Source organism: Erythrolamprus reginae, chromosome 5 (genome assembly GCF_031021105.1).
Source record: "Erythrolamprus reginae isolate rEryReg1 chromosome 5, rEryReg1.hap1, whole genome shotgun sequence".
Classification (NCBI taxonomy): domain Eukaryota; kingdom Metazoa; phylum Chordata; class Lepidosauria; order Squamata; family Dipsadidae; genus Erythrolamprus; species Erythrolamprus reginae.
In genome coordinates this window covers 92,004,647-92,021,839 of record NC_091954.1, presented here as the reverse complement: position 1 = coordinate 92,021,839, position 17,193 = coordinate 92,004,647, and the positions used below count along the sequence as shown (strand labels likewise).

The 17,193-nt window shown below is 40.6% G+C and overlaps 1 protein-coding gene across 5 annotated transcripts in view; it reads left to right on the top strand.

Moving 5' to 3' along the window:
* PLCH1 (phospholipase C eta 1) overlaps positions 1-17,193 on the top strand; it is a 196,950-nt gene that overhangs the window by 5,593 nt on the left and 174,164 nt on the right. For 4 of the 5 annotated variants that reach the window (XM_070753489.1, XM_070753488.1, XM_070753487.1 and 1 more), the window contains exon 1: positions 3,842-4,054. The exons of the other annotated variant lie outside the window; for it this stretch is intronic. The gene's annotated coding sequence lies outside the window, so the exon portion shown is untranslated. Of the gene's footprint in view, positions 1-3,841; positions 4,055-17,193 lie in introns of those variants that run through there. 5 annotated transcript variants of the gene reach the window in all.

Sequence of the window (17,193 nt, the reverse complement as noted above, 5' to 3'; positions counted from 1 at the left end):
TTACTTGTTGTTGTTGTTGATGATGATATTGTTGTTTTTGCTTTGGTTTATTTACCTCCTGTATTGTTCAACATTGCATTCATGCACATCTTATTCTTACAACCAAATGAGGCAAATTAAATGGAAGAATTGGTTTGAATTGCCCAACAATAAATTGCATTTATTGTTCATGGTTTATCAGCTAAGTCACGATGGCCGAGTTCACAGAGTTCATTAACCTATCATTTCAAACGTTTAAACCACAATCAATGAATACATAGGACTTGCTCAGCCAAACCAAACAATCTTCGGGATGACTTAGTGAGCTGACTAAATGAAGATTTGAAACTGTCTAATTAGACCTATTATACCCTGTCTATCATTGATCCACTACATTGAACTGATTGGTTTTGAAGAATGCTGATTTTGGTCTGCAAGTATATAGTAAAGCAAAAACTATAAAGCCATAAGATTAGTTTAAGGGTATTCCAGAAAATTGAATGGATTAGCAGCATTCTAAAGAATTGTTAAATTGCATCACTTACATCCAAGGTCAATGTGATTCGGATGTACCACTAGCTTGGACAGGACTAGAATTCACAGTCTCCTATATTCTAGCTTGGTGTCTTAACCACTAAATTAAACTGACTAATAAATATACATGTATGTACAGTGGAACCCCGACATAAGAGCTGCTCTACTTAAGAGCAACTCGAGATAAGAGCTGGGAGGGGAGAGATATTTTTGTTCTACTTACAAGCCCAAATTCGAGATACAAGCGCCAAGGAGCTGTCTCCTGAAGCCAAACGCTAACTTCCGCGTTCGGCTTCAGGAGACAGCTGCGAAGCGGCGCGCGTGTTTTAAAAGGTTGCAGCCGGCCTGGGGGGCTCGGGGGGGGGGGCTTGCAGCTTTCTTTCTTGCTCTTTTTCTTTCTCTCTTTTACCTTCCCTTCCTCTATTTCTTCTTTTCTTTCTCCTTCCCACCTTCTTCCCTCCCTCCCTCCCTTCACTCATTCCTCTCTTACTCTCCCCTTTCATAAGTTTCCTTGCTTCCTTCCTCTGTTCCTGTCCCTTCCCCCTTTCTTTCTTTCTTTCTTTCTTTCTTTCTTTCTTGCTCTTTTTCTTTCTCTCTTTTACCTTCCCTTCCTCTATTTCTTCTTTTCTTTCTCCTTCCCACCTTCTTCCCTCCCTCCCTCCCTCCCTTCACTCATTCCTCTCTTACTCTCCCCTTTCATAAGTTTCCTTGCTTCCTTCCTCTGTTCCTGTCCCTTCCCTCTTTCCTTCCTTCCTTCCCACCCTCCGTCCATTCATTCACCCATTCCTCTCTTGATCGCTTAAAGCCGGTCCCTGGCGCAAAAAGGGTTGGGGACCTCTGTCCTACAGGATTGGGTGGCAGAGAAGTTGAACATATGTAAATTTAAAAGTTTAAGAAAGTTTACAAGTTAAGTGAAAGAAACTTCATTATTCATTTATATGTACATGTACATTTCTTCATTAAAAACATGTCTTTCTGCATAATTTAGACTAACTTTGTGAGTTTTTTGAGGGCTGGAACCAATTAAAATTATTTACATTAATTCCTATGGGGAAAAGTCGTTCGAGATAAGAGCTGCTCGACTTAAGAGCCCAGGTCCGGAACGAATTAAACTCGTATCTCGAGGTACCACTGTATAAGCAATGTTGTGGGTGTGGTGGAGGGTCAATTGCTAAGATGCTGAGCTTGTCGATTAGAAAGATTGGCAGTTCAGCGGTTTGAATCCCTAGTGCCCCTTAACGGAGTGAGCTCGCGTTACTTGCCCCAGCTTCTGCCAACCTAGCAGTTCGAAAGTATGTAAAAATGCAAATAGAAAAATAGGAAACACCTTGGTGGGAAGGTAACAGTGAAAGAGATTTTACGTCCCATAACAAAGGCGTTAGATAAATGTTTAGATGCGACCTTTCAAGATATCCCAATATTTTCATTTTACAGTCTGTCATAAAATATATTGTCATTGTCATAATCCGCCCTTTAGTTATTATGTTCAATCTTTAGCTAGTCGGTGGATCTGTATTGTCCATGCTCCTCTGTCTTGCACTGCGTCTTTCAAGTCCACCATGGTCATCCTGGTATTATCCTCTTTAGTATCCAGCCAGTAGGTAATAAAAAATCTTGGGGAGGGAGAAAAAAGATGTAGTAATAAAGCCACAAGAATACAGTGTTCCATCGATTTTTGCGGGCTCGAACTTCGGGAAAAGCCTATACCATGGTTTTTCAAAAATATTAATTAAAAAATACTCCGCGGTTCCCCCCCCCCTATACCATGGTTTCCCCCGCCTGATGACATCATATGTCATCGCCAAATTTTCATCCACCTTTAATAATTTTTTTTAATAAACTTTAATAAATAAACATGGTGGGTAATAATCTAAATGGTTGCTAAGGGAATGGGAAATTGTAATTTAGGGGTTTAAAGTGTTAAGGGAAGGCTTGTGATACTGTTCATAGCCAAAAATAAAGTACTGTATTTACTACCGTATCTCTACTTCATGGAAATTCGACTTTCACGGGCGATCTCAGAACGCATCCCCTGCGAAAATTGAGGAAACACTGTATACATAAAAATGAACTTGCAAGATATTTTGAGGAAAAAAATACAGAAGCCATAGGTCTGCAAAACCCACGTTCAGTCATTAGATGCTTATGTTAAATAGGTCCTTCCTAGGTACCATTTAATCTTCCTGGGTCCTAAAGTCTAGGATTTGTGGAGTTTATTGAACCTCCACACAGGGAGACAATTCCAGTGTGGAGACAACAATCAGAAAGCCCATTTCCAATGTTCCATCAGATGACAGTCTTGTAAAAAATGAGACATGAAAGAAGTTGGTCCTGTTGGATCTGATTAGATGAGTAGATGAATACAGGAAGTGGGGTTCTTCAATCAACAGAAATATCCAGATTACATGCAGATGAAATGTAATGTACTTGTTATTACAGTATAAGTAATTGTTGCATGACAGTTATGATTAAAAGGCAAGGAATTCACAGCCAGGCTAAAATCAGGTTGATAAACCTGAATCTCAAGTGTGTGTGTGTGCAAATAAACGATTTTGGTCTGGTTTGAGGGATTGTGTGAAGCCAACCCTAAAACAGATAATACACAACTATATTTCCCCGATTGCATATCTTTTGTGGGTCACTGTGTTGTGGGGAAGCAGCTTTAAAATATTCACTTAGACATCTGCCGCACGAATCCCAACGACCGATTAGGTCCCACAGAGTTGGCCTTCTCCAGATCCCGTCGACTAAGCAATGCCATCTGGCGGGACCCAGAGGAAGAGCCTTCTCTATGGTGGCCCCTGCCCTCTGGAATCAACTCTCCCTGGAGATCAGGACTGCTCCCACCCTCCTTGCCTTTCGCAAGCTCTTGAAAACCCACCTATGTCACCAGGCTTGAGGAAATTAATATACCCTTCAGCTTTTATGATTTATGTATGGTTTATGTGGGTTGTATGATTGTTTTTTATTATAAGGGTTTTTAATATTGGATTTGTACTCTGTATATTGCATGTTGTGAGCCACTCCGAGTCAATAATAATAATAATAATAATAATAATAATAATAATTATTATTATTATTATTATTATTATTATTATTATTATTATTATTATTATTATTATTTCCAGGTTTGACGGGAGGGATGGTTTTTTTAAAAATCAGATCTGAGCCCAAACTCGCAACCAGACGCACCAGACGCTACCTAGCGATTTTAATCCCCAGCAGTTTACAGGAGCCATTCCGGATTCGCTCCGAGTTTTTCTCCTCGCCTACGCGCCGTTGGGGGGGGTGGGGGTGGGGGGAGTGGCGGCTCGCTGTGTGTTTGAATGAGAAAGCAGGTTGTGGCGGCAGCTGAAAGAGCTGGGCTGGGGGCGGCCGGAGTCTTTGCTGCCTGGTGCGCAAAAGTCTCCAAAAAAGCCATTTCAGGCTCAGCAGTAGCAGGAGGAGGTGGAGGAGGAAAAGGAGAGAGCGCGCGAGAAGAAAAAGAAAGAAAAAAGGGGGGAAAGACGCAAGGAAAGGAGGAAGCAAGAAACCTGGAAAGGTGGGTGTGAAAAGAGCGCGCGGGGAGGGGGGCAGCGGTGGACTTCTCGGACAATCAAGAATAAAAGGTGCAAGGGAACTTTACGCAAAGCTATCCCCAACCGGGCACCCTCCAGATATACTTGGGCTCCCCAAAATGCCTGCAATGTTGGAGAACGCGTTTGGAGGGCTTGTGGGGAGGCGGCACAATTGTTTCGGAGGAGAGCCGGCTGGCAAGAGTAGGACGCATCCTTTGTGCTCCTGGAGACCTCGCAGACAACACTCTCCCCTCCAACGGATTGAAGGCTGTGGCGCAAGTCGCGCCACCTAGCCCAAGGGGCACGATTCCCCGGCCGGCCCACCTGCACGCACACGTCCCGTTGGGATGGCCGAGGAACTCCGCTCAAAACTTCTGGAGCGCCTCCTTCTTCCCAGCTGCGTTGCTGAACGCCCGCGAGGAGCCCACCCTAAGCGCCGGCGGTTGCGTAGCAACCTCCGAGGGAGCCTGGGTCCCCCGCATTTTCTGGCCTCGCACCCCTTAAATAAGCAAGGTTTCCTTATTGGGGGGTCCCTTGTGGGAACCGTTCTTTCCTTACTCTCCGGCCCTGTGCGCGTTCCTTGGGAAGCATTGAAGCCACCTCAAAGAAAGGACGGGGGTGCCTCGCATTGCAGTTTTGCAAAGGGTGGAAAAGTATTGGAAACTTGCTTTTCCAGCTGGGCGCTGGGCCGTGGGAGGGCTTTTTTCCTTGACCATTTCTTCTTATCCTTTTCGAAGAGACAAAAAGCTGGGGGGGGGGGGCGGAAGCAAAGGGTGAGGGGATTGTGGAGGCTGCTTATTATCTTCCATCTGTTTGCTGAGATCTCCTGGCCTCTCCTCCTAGTCGCTAAGTAGCCTCGTGTGGATTCCCTCAGAAAAAGCCTCTATTGGTCTCAATCATTCCTTTCCCCGTCTCCCCCAAACTTATTGGTTTGGGGGGGGGGGGGAAGGAGAGAGAAGAAAGGTGACTGGGAGAGCTCCCTTTGTTGTGTTAAGTTAAATCAGCCTCTGCAGGGAGGTTGGCTGCATCAGGCAACAAGCAAAAAGAAGCTGGTGTGTTTTATCAGCTGTGTTAAAAAAATTAGGCACAAACTTCTCTCCAGATGCTTCTTTCTCATTGGCTTGATTGGCCAGAGTCCTTCGGAAATTGGGCGGCATATAAATTTAACAAACAAACAAACAATTTTTAGGCGGCATACAAATTAAACAAACAAGCAAACAAAAAACTAAAAATTTAAGTTTATTTAAGTTGTAAATTAAGTATTTGTCTGTCTGTCTGTCTGTCTGTCTGTCTGTCTGTCCGTCCGTCCGTCCGTCCGTCCGTCCGTCCGTCCGTCCGTCTATCTATCTAACATGTACTGGAAAGTAGTTTGTAAGAACATAACGTACTGTAAGTAAAAAGTAATAATAAAAGAGGACAGTAGGATAGGCACAATAGTGTGCTTAAATTTGGTAAGCCCCCTTTTGTGCTTTTTTTTTTTTGAGTTGAAGAGAAGGTCCTTGTATTTGAACTCAAATAAAATAATGCATTGGCGTTTTTGAACGCCCAAGGAATTTATCAGGCAGGATGACCTTATTCAGTTGGGAATCACTTAGGGAGTGGTTGCTAATTGATATCAGTTTGATCCAAGTTAAAAGCTAAGTTTTGGAATGGTGAATCCTGAGTTTTGAACTCTAATGTAATAGAGACTGAATTTAATTTCCCCTTTCTGACACTGTATCATGAATGAATGGAAAAACAGCTTTTAGCCCTGATTGTAATATAAAGTAGGCATAAAAAGTTGTCTTGTGGATTAGCTGATAAAAATTCATGCTGTAAGCCACCAAGGACATTTGAAAAGAAATAAAGCAAATATTTAATGTAATATTAAGCTTATTTACTCAGAAATTAAGTCCCTTCATCTTTAAGGGATTTAGTTGCGAGTGCCTGGTAATAGATAATGTGTCCAGAACTTTGATGAGCTGAAAGCTTTGTATATAACTAATAATATTAAATACTTAAAAGACATTTAATTTAACCGATGTTATGATCTTAAAGGCAATTTTGGAGTACGTAATAAAAAACTTAATGGAGTGAATATAAACCATATGTGTCAAACTTGCGGTGTCGCATCATCATGTACTTTGACTTTCCCCCCTTCACTAAACTGGGTGTGCTTAGTATGTCACACATCTGTCCCACTGGCTGTGTGTTTGACATCCCTGATATAAACCATAGATCTCTGCACAAGTTATATAATTGTAATGTGCAGGTCCACATTAACTTCACTAGGTTTTAGGAATATAAGAACTACTTTGTGTTCTGTCTGGGTGCCCCCAGACTTCAACACCAACTGGAAAAAGCAGCCAGACATGCTGGTAAAAGCAAAAGCACTTTATAGTTTGAAAAATAAACACAGAGAAAAACCTGTTCTTCCCAACAGGCAGGCTATGAGACTTCACAGCAGAGTCCTGATGGCCAGACAATACAGCAGACTTCTTGCTGGCACCACTGTAAAGAATAAGACCCACACCTTTCCCCCCCAAGGTTTCAGTATTCAAAGTCACAAACCAGAATTCCAAGATACCAAAGATCACAGCCAGGTCCCAGGACTCCCAAAGATAATACTCCACAAGCCAGGAAGGGCGGGTCTGCCTTTTCAGCCTTTCCAGAGAGCACCACACCCAAACCCAGCTGTTGCCTCTTTAGTGCTGAAAGTACCTGGTTAATTGTCCCCTTCGTTGTGTTGCTCTTCTCTGCCGGAGATCGATTATTGCTTGTACATTTTCATCTAAGGAATCCAGGCTGCTTGCTGGGGAGAGCTCCCTCTCGGGGGACTCTGGCTGTCCTCCCTCTCCCTCAGCCTGAGATTCCTCCTCCCCGTCTGCCTGAACCTCCTGTTCCTCCTCCTCCCCCTCTGAGCAGGAAGCCGGCAGAGGATCAGCCGTTCCCTGAGGGGCCTCAGACGGAATCACAACACTTTGTATGTCTTAGATTCTAGATATCAATTGATGTCTGGTCCAGCTTAAATCCGTCTGGCGGTACAGAAGGTTCAATGTGCATATTGTTCCTCTAATATAATGCAATATTTTTAAAACAAGGCACACTCTCAGTGATGGCGAACTTTTCTTTCCAAAAGAGCGTGTGTGAGTGCTATCGCGCATGCGAAAATGCCCACACCCATAATTCAATGCCTGGCGAGGGCAAAAACAGCTTCCCCCGCCCCCCCGGTAGCCCTCTGGAGGCCAAAAATGGCCTATTTCCCAACTTCTGGTGAGCCCAGTAGGCTCGTGTTTCGCCCTACCCAGGCTCCAAAGCCAGGGGAGAGTAAAAATGCCCCCCATCCTTCAGAGGCTCTCTGGAAGCCAAATACCCCCCCAAGAGCCTCTGTGAGCCAAAAATCGGCTGGCACACACATGCACGTTGGAGCTGAACTAGGACAACAGCTTGTGTGCCAGCAGATATGGCTCCACATGCCACCAGTTTGCCATCACTGCTCTAGCTACAGTGATTCATGTACTTCTCATGGTTAGACATGCAGTACACTTTATATGGGGCTGTTCTTTTTTTCCCCCGGGTATAAAATTTTTCTTTATTTTTCTTTCACCATACAATAAAACAACATAAGCAATAAAAAACACAGAATCAATGCTTAAAATAATAATTAATAATATTTCTTAGATATGTTAAACATTCGGAGAGAGAAAAAAACACTAATCATACTTTCAATATGTACTTTTTATCCTCTTCTTTGCTAAGTTAATTAAAATTAACCACACATGAAATATATTTCATCTACAAATAACAATATTATAAAACCCAGTTCCTTATATTCCCTTTTTCTATTTATAATAAAACATAAACATCTTAACATCTTAACTCAATATCTAATTAATGTTGCCACCAGTCCTTATTTCGTCATCTGGGTCTTTAATAGATTAAAATTAAATCATCATGTATTTCTTCAAAAGTAAGTAAAAGAAAATACAGTACAGTGATCCCTCGATCTTCGCGATCTCGATCTTCGCGAAATGCTATATCGCGATTTTTCAAAAAATATTAATTAAAAAATACTCCACGGTTTTTTTGCTATACCGCGGTTTTTCCCACCCGATGACGTCACTCTCTTCCTTTCTCATCTTTCTTTCTCTCTCTCTTTCTCTATCTTGCTTCTTCCTCTCTCATACTCTCTTCCTCCCTCTCTCATCTCTTTCTTTCCTTCTCTCTCTTTCTCTATCTCTCCCCCTCTTGCTCTCGAGCGGCAGGCGGGCAGCAGCGAGGAGCCGAAGATAAGGGTTTCCCCTTTGCGTGGGCGGCGGGGAAGACCCAGGGAAGGTTTCTTCGGCCGCCCAGCAGCTGATCTGCTCGGCAGCGCGGCAGCAGCGAGGAGCCGAAGATCGGGGTTTCCCCTTTGCGTGGGCGGCGGGGAAACCCCGATCTTCGGCTCCTCGCTGCTGCCGCGCTGCCGAGCAGATCAGCTGCTGGGCGGCCGAAGAAACCTTCCCTGGGTCTTCCCCGCCGCCCACGCAAACTCCACCATCTGCGCATGCGCAGCCATGGAAAAAGGGTGCGCATGCGCAGATGGTGTTTTTACTTCCGCACCACTATATCGCGAAAAATCGATTATCGCGAGGGGTCTTGGAACGTAACCCTCGCGATACTCGAGGGATCACTGTACTTCTCAATTATTTTTAATTTCCAACCATTCATAAAACTTTCCCCAAATCTTATGGTAATCACACTCCTCTTTATCTTTAAGTTTTAAAGTAAGCCTATTCATTTCGTCACAGTCTAAAATAAAATGGGGCTGTTATTGAGGACGACTGAGAAGTTACATTTGGTTCAAAATGCAGTGAGAGGCCGGTCTGCTGACAGAAGAGGGTAGATTCAGCAGCATCATAGTTACCTTAAGGTATCTGCACTGGCTACATGTCCCAACAATAGTTCAAGATGCTGGCTTTAATTTTTACCTCTGCACTTTCAGGATTAACTCTTTCAACCAGGACCGTCTTACCTTTCGCATTCATCCTGTGATAGGTTGAATGTACAAGGCAGGATGTGAGGTTGGGTGCCTGTAGACTTCCTTCTTTATGGCAGCTCCCATGACATACAATGCCTTGTTCCCTGAGATGAGGGAAGCAGAACCCCAAAATCCATCTTATTCCAGTGGGTACAGACTTTGGACTCAAACTACGCATGCAAATTTTATTTGAAATATGTTTATGTATACTGCCTTGAATTATTGTGTTTTCAACAACCTAATAACTACATAGATAGACACCACAGGAGATAGTGGACCACACAGATAGTATTGCAATAGAATACCATAGCATAGCATAGCATAGCATAGAATTCTTTATTGGCCAAGTGTGATTGGACACACAAGGAATTTGTCTTTGGTGCACATGCTCTCAGTGTACATAAAAGAAAATATAGATTTGTCAAGAATCATGAGGTACAACCCTTATGATTGTCATGGGGATCAAATAAACAATCAGGAAACAATCAATATTAATATAAATCTTAAGGATACAAGCCACAAGTTACAGTCACATAGTCATAATGGGAGGAGATGGGTGATATGAATGATGAGAAAACACTAGTAGTAATAGTAGTGCAGACTTAGTAAATAGTTTAACAGTGTTGAGGGGATTATTTGTTTATGGATAGATATTTACATAGTTTTTGGGTAGAAAAAAGACACATTGTGGGTACTGTGGCTTTTCAAATATGTGTACCAAAATAGGAATATATATATTTATATGTGGAGTATTTGCTTCTTCCTGTATAAGAAATTGATCATAAGTAAAGTAGGTGAGTGCAACTCTATACAAGCTTATGTCCTTGAAAATAAAGCTATCTCGGTTCAATTGGTTTGCTGTTTAGGTAGATGCACATAAGATTATAACCTTTTTTTAAAAAAAACCCTAGCAAGTGTTAATTTTTTTTTTACAGTATTGAATACTTTTTTTAAAAAAAAATGAGCCCTTAAATTTCAAGGCCCCCCCACCCCCCAAGACTGCTTGCTCCTAAATGGGCAAATGAAGTGTTGCCGAATTAAATGGGAGTTTTGGATAAACATACTGGAAAAAGTAATAGGTCATTCCTAGAAGCTCCTTCTTTCTCTACTATCTTTATCTCTGACAGTGGGTGACAAAAGATGGTAGGTAAATGGGGCTGACAGTTTTCAGTCTGTTATGTTTTGGTATTAGATAAAGTTATATCCAAACAATGCCAGTAGTGGTGGGTTTGATTAAGTGCTCTAGTTCCGAAAGGTAACTTGAAGTCGTCTGGGATGTGTGGATGTCACTTCCAGGTTCTTATCTCCTGCAACATGCCTTATATGTGTTAAATAGATGGATTGTTGTACAGGGCAGGCAGAGCAAAAGGGTTCACCTCTTATGAGTTGGTTGATTGCCCTTTCTTTTCGCCCCCTATTTTACTACTTTACCTCTTTAAAGCACTGACACTCTACAGGCTCCAGGAATCTACTGCAAACCTCTGTTTCCTCGTCTTTTCAAAACAGCCTCCTTGCTCCCTGCTAGCTGTACTTGTTGGTTAACAGCATTGCATTTGGTCCCTGTCAATACGGTTAATGTCTAGGGTCAATTGTTTTTATAGTTCTGGGGAGCTTAGCCTAGCTTTGTCTTTCAAGCAGCCAGGCATGCACTTATCAAACCAGAGAACATTTCTTGGTCTCTCTCTTTTTCCTTGCACCAATTTTCACTAATCAACATAGATTCCTCTTCCAGTGGACATTTGGTGCTGGTAATGATTTCTTGGCTGTGAAAATGGACAGCATTTTTTATTGTTTGAGCAACTGTGAACACCATAAGGCAGTTTTGGCCTGAACACATGGCGTCCCAGTTAACTTGTTATTTTCTTTCCATTGCATGGTGTCACTTTATCCACAACATTTTATTAACATAGGGGAAGAAATTGTGTAAGGTTTGTCCCATGCGGTTTCTAACTCTGCGAAGAACTAGTTTTGTATTTTATATCAATTTCTTTATTTTGAAATGGATTTCATGTCTTCTGAACTGATTCTAGCCAGAATCTCCTAATTTCCGAGAACAAGAGGATTATTATAGGCCACTAGAAATAAACCTGTTAGTACTGGAACCAGCTTTCTATCATGTTTGTTTAGTGCTATATAGAGTTAAGACTGCAACTCTGTGCTCCCCTATTTAGGAATGAATTCATTGAGTCTTACTTCCAAGTAAAGCTTTCATCGTTAAAAACCCTTTGAAACAAAACCTGAAATCCATCTTTATTATAATGGAGCAAAATGTTAGAAAAGAAGGAAACTTTCGAATTTTTCAAAACTTTTCAACAGGAAGTTTTGAACTCTGCAGAACTTTTCATCACATTAGGCGAGGACACATTTTATTTAAATCAAATTAGTTAAATCTCTAATCTGTACTTTGTTATCTAAATGACAATGTATTTAATTTCCAGAGGATTTTGTAATTCCAACCATGCTTGATTTTTTAAAGTATAATCTGAACATATGTTTTTTGGTTTTCAGCAAGAGGTATAGTTTTTATTTTCAAAAGCTACCCATACAATAAAGAAATTATTTAGTAAGATTTTTCCCCCAGGGGCAGTTGTGATAAACGGCATGATGAAGTGATGGTCCTAGAACTAAAAGGATTTGAATATATTGAAACTATTAATAGCTGTTCAAGCTCCTCGGTCAGTTTTCACTATGGATGCTTAGATAATAATTTTGCCATGAAAGAACAGAACCATCATCAAGTTTAAATAGTTCCTGGACACAAATTGTTTCAACTCCTACCCTCAAAACATCGCTACAGAGCACTGCACACCAAGACAACTAGACACAGGAACAGTTTTTTTCCGAACGCCATCACTCTACTAAACAAATAATTCCCTCAACACTGTCAGACTTTCTACTAAATCTGCACTTCTATTCTACTAGTTTTTCTCATCATTCCTATCACCCATTTCCTCCCATGTTGACTGTATGACTGTAACTTGTTGCTTGTATCCGAAGATTTTCATTAATATTGCTTCTTCATTGCTTATTTGACCCCATGACAATCATTAAGTATTGTACCATATGATTCTTGACAAATGTATATTTTATTTTATGTACGCTGAAAGCATATGCACCAAGACAAATTCCTTGTGTGTCCAATCACACTTGGCCAATAAAAATTCTATTCTATTCTATTCTATTCTATTCTATTCTATTACTTCAGAATTTCCTTTCATTTCATTCCTGTAACCTGTATACTTTTAGAGTGATCTTTGCTGCCACAGATATTAACTGATTTATCATTTCCATATTGGCAAGTAAAACAACAAATAATTAGAAATTACGTGCATGATCTTTCAACCACACATTTTGCAAAACGCTTTACAAAACCCCTAACATTTGATATAAAGAAAAAAAAATTAAAATTGAGTTTTATCCATTCTGGGCTAGCTAATAAAGAGAGGGGAAAAGAACTTGGTGAAAAGGCAGGATTTTTTTTTTTTAAAGGCCAGGTGTTGTGGTCATGAGGGTACTGACCTTTAAAAAGCTTTCTGCTTCTTCCCTGTTCCCTCCCTTCTGTGTTCCATCATGTGTGATGGGTGTGATAATGTGGATTGGCCCTGATAGTTTTTGTCCAATAGTGAATAAGAGGCTTTTTTGTCTTAAATTTTGTACAGTAACATAGCAATCACACTTAGACTTATATACCACTTCATGGTGCTTTGCAACCCTCTCTAATTGGTTTACATAGTCAGCATATTGCTCCCAACAATTTGGGTCCTCATTTTACTCACCTTGGAAGGATGGGAGGCTGAGTCAACCTTGAGCCCAGTGAGATTTGAACTGCTAAATTGCAGGCAGCCAGCAGGCAGCTGAAGTAGTCTGCAATATAGTAGTCGGAAACTTCAGATCGTGCAGAACGCAGCCGCGAGAGCCATCGTGGGGCTTCCAAGATTCGCCCACGTTTCTTCAACACTCCGTGGCTTGCATTGGCTGCCGATCAGTTTCCGGTCACAATTCAAAGTGTTGGTCATGACCTTTAAAGCCCTACATGGCATTGGACCAGAGTACCTCCGGAACCGCCTGCTACCGCATGAATCTCAGCGACCGATAAGGTCCCACAGAGTTGGCCTTCTCCGGGTCCCGTTGACTAAACAATGTCATTTGGCGGGCCCCAGGGAAAGAGCCTTCTCTGTGGCGGCCCCGGCCCTCTGGAACCAACTCCCCCCCGGAGATTAGAACTGCCCCCACCCTTCCTGTCTTTCGTAATGTACTTAAGACTCACTTATACCGCCAGGCATGGGGGAGTTGAGACACTTTTCTCCCAGGCTATTTTTTATACTTTGTTTTATGTTTGGTATGAATGTTGCTGTTTGGTTTTTAAGTAATGATAGGGTTTTATATGTTTTTAATATTAGATTTGTTCCACTGTTATATTGTTTTTATTGCTGTTGTGAGCCGCCCCGAGTCTTCGGAGAGGGGCGGCATACAAATCTAATAAATAAATAAATAAAAATAAATAAATAAATATTGCACTCTAACCACTGAGCCACTGTGTCTCATAGCATAACGACTAACATCATAGCATAACGACTAACAGCATAACGACTAACATCAACCTTAAATAAATAACTTGCTACAGGTCTTGAAGTTTAAATCACCATTCTAATATTTATAGGATTACTTTTCAGTGATAGTGAGGAATACATCAGGACTTCCACCACACCTTTTAATGCAAAAGTTTACTTTTCCGTGTATTCAAGAAAAATGCAAGAATTGCAAAAGTATGCTTAGAAGCTCCAACTTATTCTAGGAGTTGAGTTTGAATTTGAAATATTAAAAGTAACATCCTCTATAAGCTTAAAAAATAATTCTTCCTATACAGTATTGTTTTTCAGAAGCAAAATTATTGTTGGCAGTTGATATTAAAGAAGAATATGGTGCAAAAGATTTTTTTTTATTTGTAGATTTTAATCCCACCACTATTATTTTTATAAATAACTCCAGGTGGCAAAAATAGCTAATACTCTTTCCTCCCACTATTTTCTCACTATAGCAACAACTCTGTATAATGTGAGAGCAACAACTCTCTGAAAGTGAGAGTCACTGGCCTTCATGCTTAAGGTGAAACTAGAATTCACAGTCTCCTGGTTTGTAGCCTCTGGAGCCTTAACCACTATATCAAGCTGGCTCTTTAAAAAAACAATTGAGTATTGTTGTGGTAAAGTAAAGTGGCCAAAGCAATGGAAACTAAAGTTTAATGTTTCCAAATGTAAAATAATGCACTTGGGGAAAAGGAATCCTCAATCTGAGTATTGTATTGGCAGTTCTAAATTAGCAAAAACTTCAGAAGAGAAGGATTTAGGGGTAGTGATATCTGACAGTCTCAAAATGGGTGAACAGTGCAGTCAGGTGGTAGGGAAAGCAAGTAGACTGCTTGGCTGCATAGCTAGAGGTATAACAAGCAGGAAGAGGGAGATTGTGATCCCGCTGTATAGAGCGCTGGTGAGATCACATTGGAATACAGTGTTCCCTCGCTTTTCGCGAGGGATGTGTTCCAAGACCGCCCGCGAAAGTTGAATTTCCGCGAAGTAGAGATGCGGAAGTAGATACACTATTTTTGGCTATGAACAGTATTACAAGCTTTCCCTTAACCACCTAAATTGCAATTTTCCATTCCCTTAGCAACCATTCAGATTATTACTCACCATGTTTATTTATTAAAGTTTATTAAAAAAAATATTTATTAAAGGCAGACGAAAGTTTGGCGATGACATATGACGTCATCAAGTGGGAAAAACCGTGATATAGGGAAAAAACCCGCAAAGTATTTTTTAATTAATATTTTTGAAAAACCGTGGTATAGACTTTCCGCGAAGTTTGAACCCGCGAAAATCGAGGGAACACTGTACTGTGTTCAGTTCTGGAGACCTCACCTACAAAAAGATATTGATAAAATTGAAGGGGTCTAAATATGGGCTACAAAAATGGTGGAAGGTCTTAAGCATAAAACGTATCAGGAAAGACAAATGAATTCAATCTGTATAGTCTGGAGGACAGAAGGGAAAGGGGGGACATGATCGAAACATTTAAATATGTCAAAGGGTTAAATAAGGTTCAGGAGGGAAGTGTTTTTAATAGGAAAATGAACACAAGAACAAGGGGGCACAATCTGAGGTTAGTTGGGGGGAAGATCAGAAGCAACGTGAGAAAATATTATTTTACTGAAAGAGTAGTAGATGCTTGGAACAAATTTCCAGCAGACATGGTGGGTAAACCCACAGTAACTGAATTTAAACATGCCTGGGATAAACATATATCCATCCTAAGATAAAATACAGGAAATAGTATAAGGGCAGACTAGATGGACCATGAGGTCTTTTTCTGCCGACAATCTTCTATGTTTCTATTTCTCAAAGAGAGATCCATTGTTAGAATGCTGTCATCAGGAAACCTTATTCTTGGTTTCCTCACTATGAACCAATAATAAAAATTAGTACACAAACAAGGCATCTCCAGCTGATCTTAAAATATAAGTTGGCTAGTATTCAGGGAGATAGTTTGTTAACTGATGAGAACTGCTGTAACAAAATAACGCTAATATTGTGGGAGCTACCTACAGGTGTTCAAGATCCTGGGTATTATCTATAAACTCTTTCTGGATGGAATCTATTTTTACTTCAGGTAAAATCTGATCATCTAGTGCTGTGTATATGTACGAAGTGAAAAGTCAGGTTGCAGATTTCTCTCCTCCCACTTCCCCAAAAAGTTATGATAAGCGGTGGAAGCCCAGAAGCAAGTATCTTGGTTGAAGGCAAGTTACTTTGGAATGCTCTCTTCTTTATCTAGGAAAGGCTATGCATTCTTGTAGAGACTTTGGAATGGAGATGTCTTTTGAGGATGGATTTTACGAACTGTGGCTGTTGTGGGTTTTTTGAGACATAAGCTGCCTAGACTTGGTAGATGAGGTAACGTAGCTGTATACAAGAACATACCAAGTTTCTAAGCCTAAAGATATGTGAATCTTTGTTATTTTTGAGATCCAGCTGACATAACATTAAATTGCAGAATATTTTTTGTGATGGAAAAGATCTTGCGACTGAATTTACCTTGACAACTGTGGATTCAAATAGAAGATATGACACCTTGGTGGCACATTTAACATTAAAAGAGACTGAGATCACTTGTGCTTTACTCATAGAAACGTAGAAACATAGAAATCTGACGGCAGAAAAAGACCTCATGGTCCATCTAGTCTGCCCTTATACTATTTTCTGTATTTTATCTTAGGATGGATCTATGTTTATCCCAGGCATGTTTAAATTCAGTTACTGTGGATTTACCAACCACGTCTGCTGGAAGTTTGTTCCAAGGATCTACTCCTCTTTCAGTAAAATAATATTTTCTCATGTTGCTTTTGATCTTTCCCCCAATTAACTTCAGATTGTGTCCCCTTGTTCTTGTGAAATACATATCATGAAACTGATATGTATTTCTCCATATTACAGAATAATAGATGATGTTCAAGTACTTTTTTTTACAACTTTTTGCTGCAGTTAATTGGAATCAAAAGTAAAAGAGTGCCTTTTATTTTAGAGATTTATTTAACTAAAACTATACATACGGATGTTTCATGTGAAAGCAAGTTTAGGCGATTTTACACAGCCTATTTTAGTTTTTCCCTAGAAATATTGTCCCTTTTGGGTGTGAGAGATCATTTGATATAGATTAAATGGTAGATTTATTTTGAGCATCAATTATAATGAGTGAACCCTTCATGTGTCAGTGAGCAATGGCTGACATTGGAAAGATACACGAGGATTCCAATTTATACACAAGGTCATTTATTGAATGCATAGCTTGGCCACATGATCTTTCTCTGGAAAACATTAACTGCCTATTGATTGACTGTTAATGCATAATGTCATTTTAGTAGATGTGCTTCCCGCAAATTGGTACCATCCTGATTTGCTGGATTATAGACTGCAACATTACCACCCAGCATGGCATCGTATATACTTCTCTGAGCTGTTCTAGACAAGACGCCACATTTTGATTGATCCCAGAGTGGAGTATTGTCTCTTTATTTCTAATCAGACTAATATGAAGACACAATTGCGCTTCTAACAAATCGATCATTAC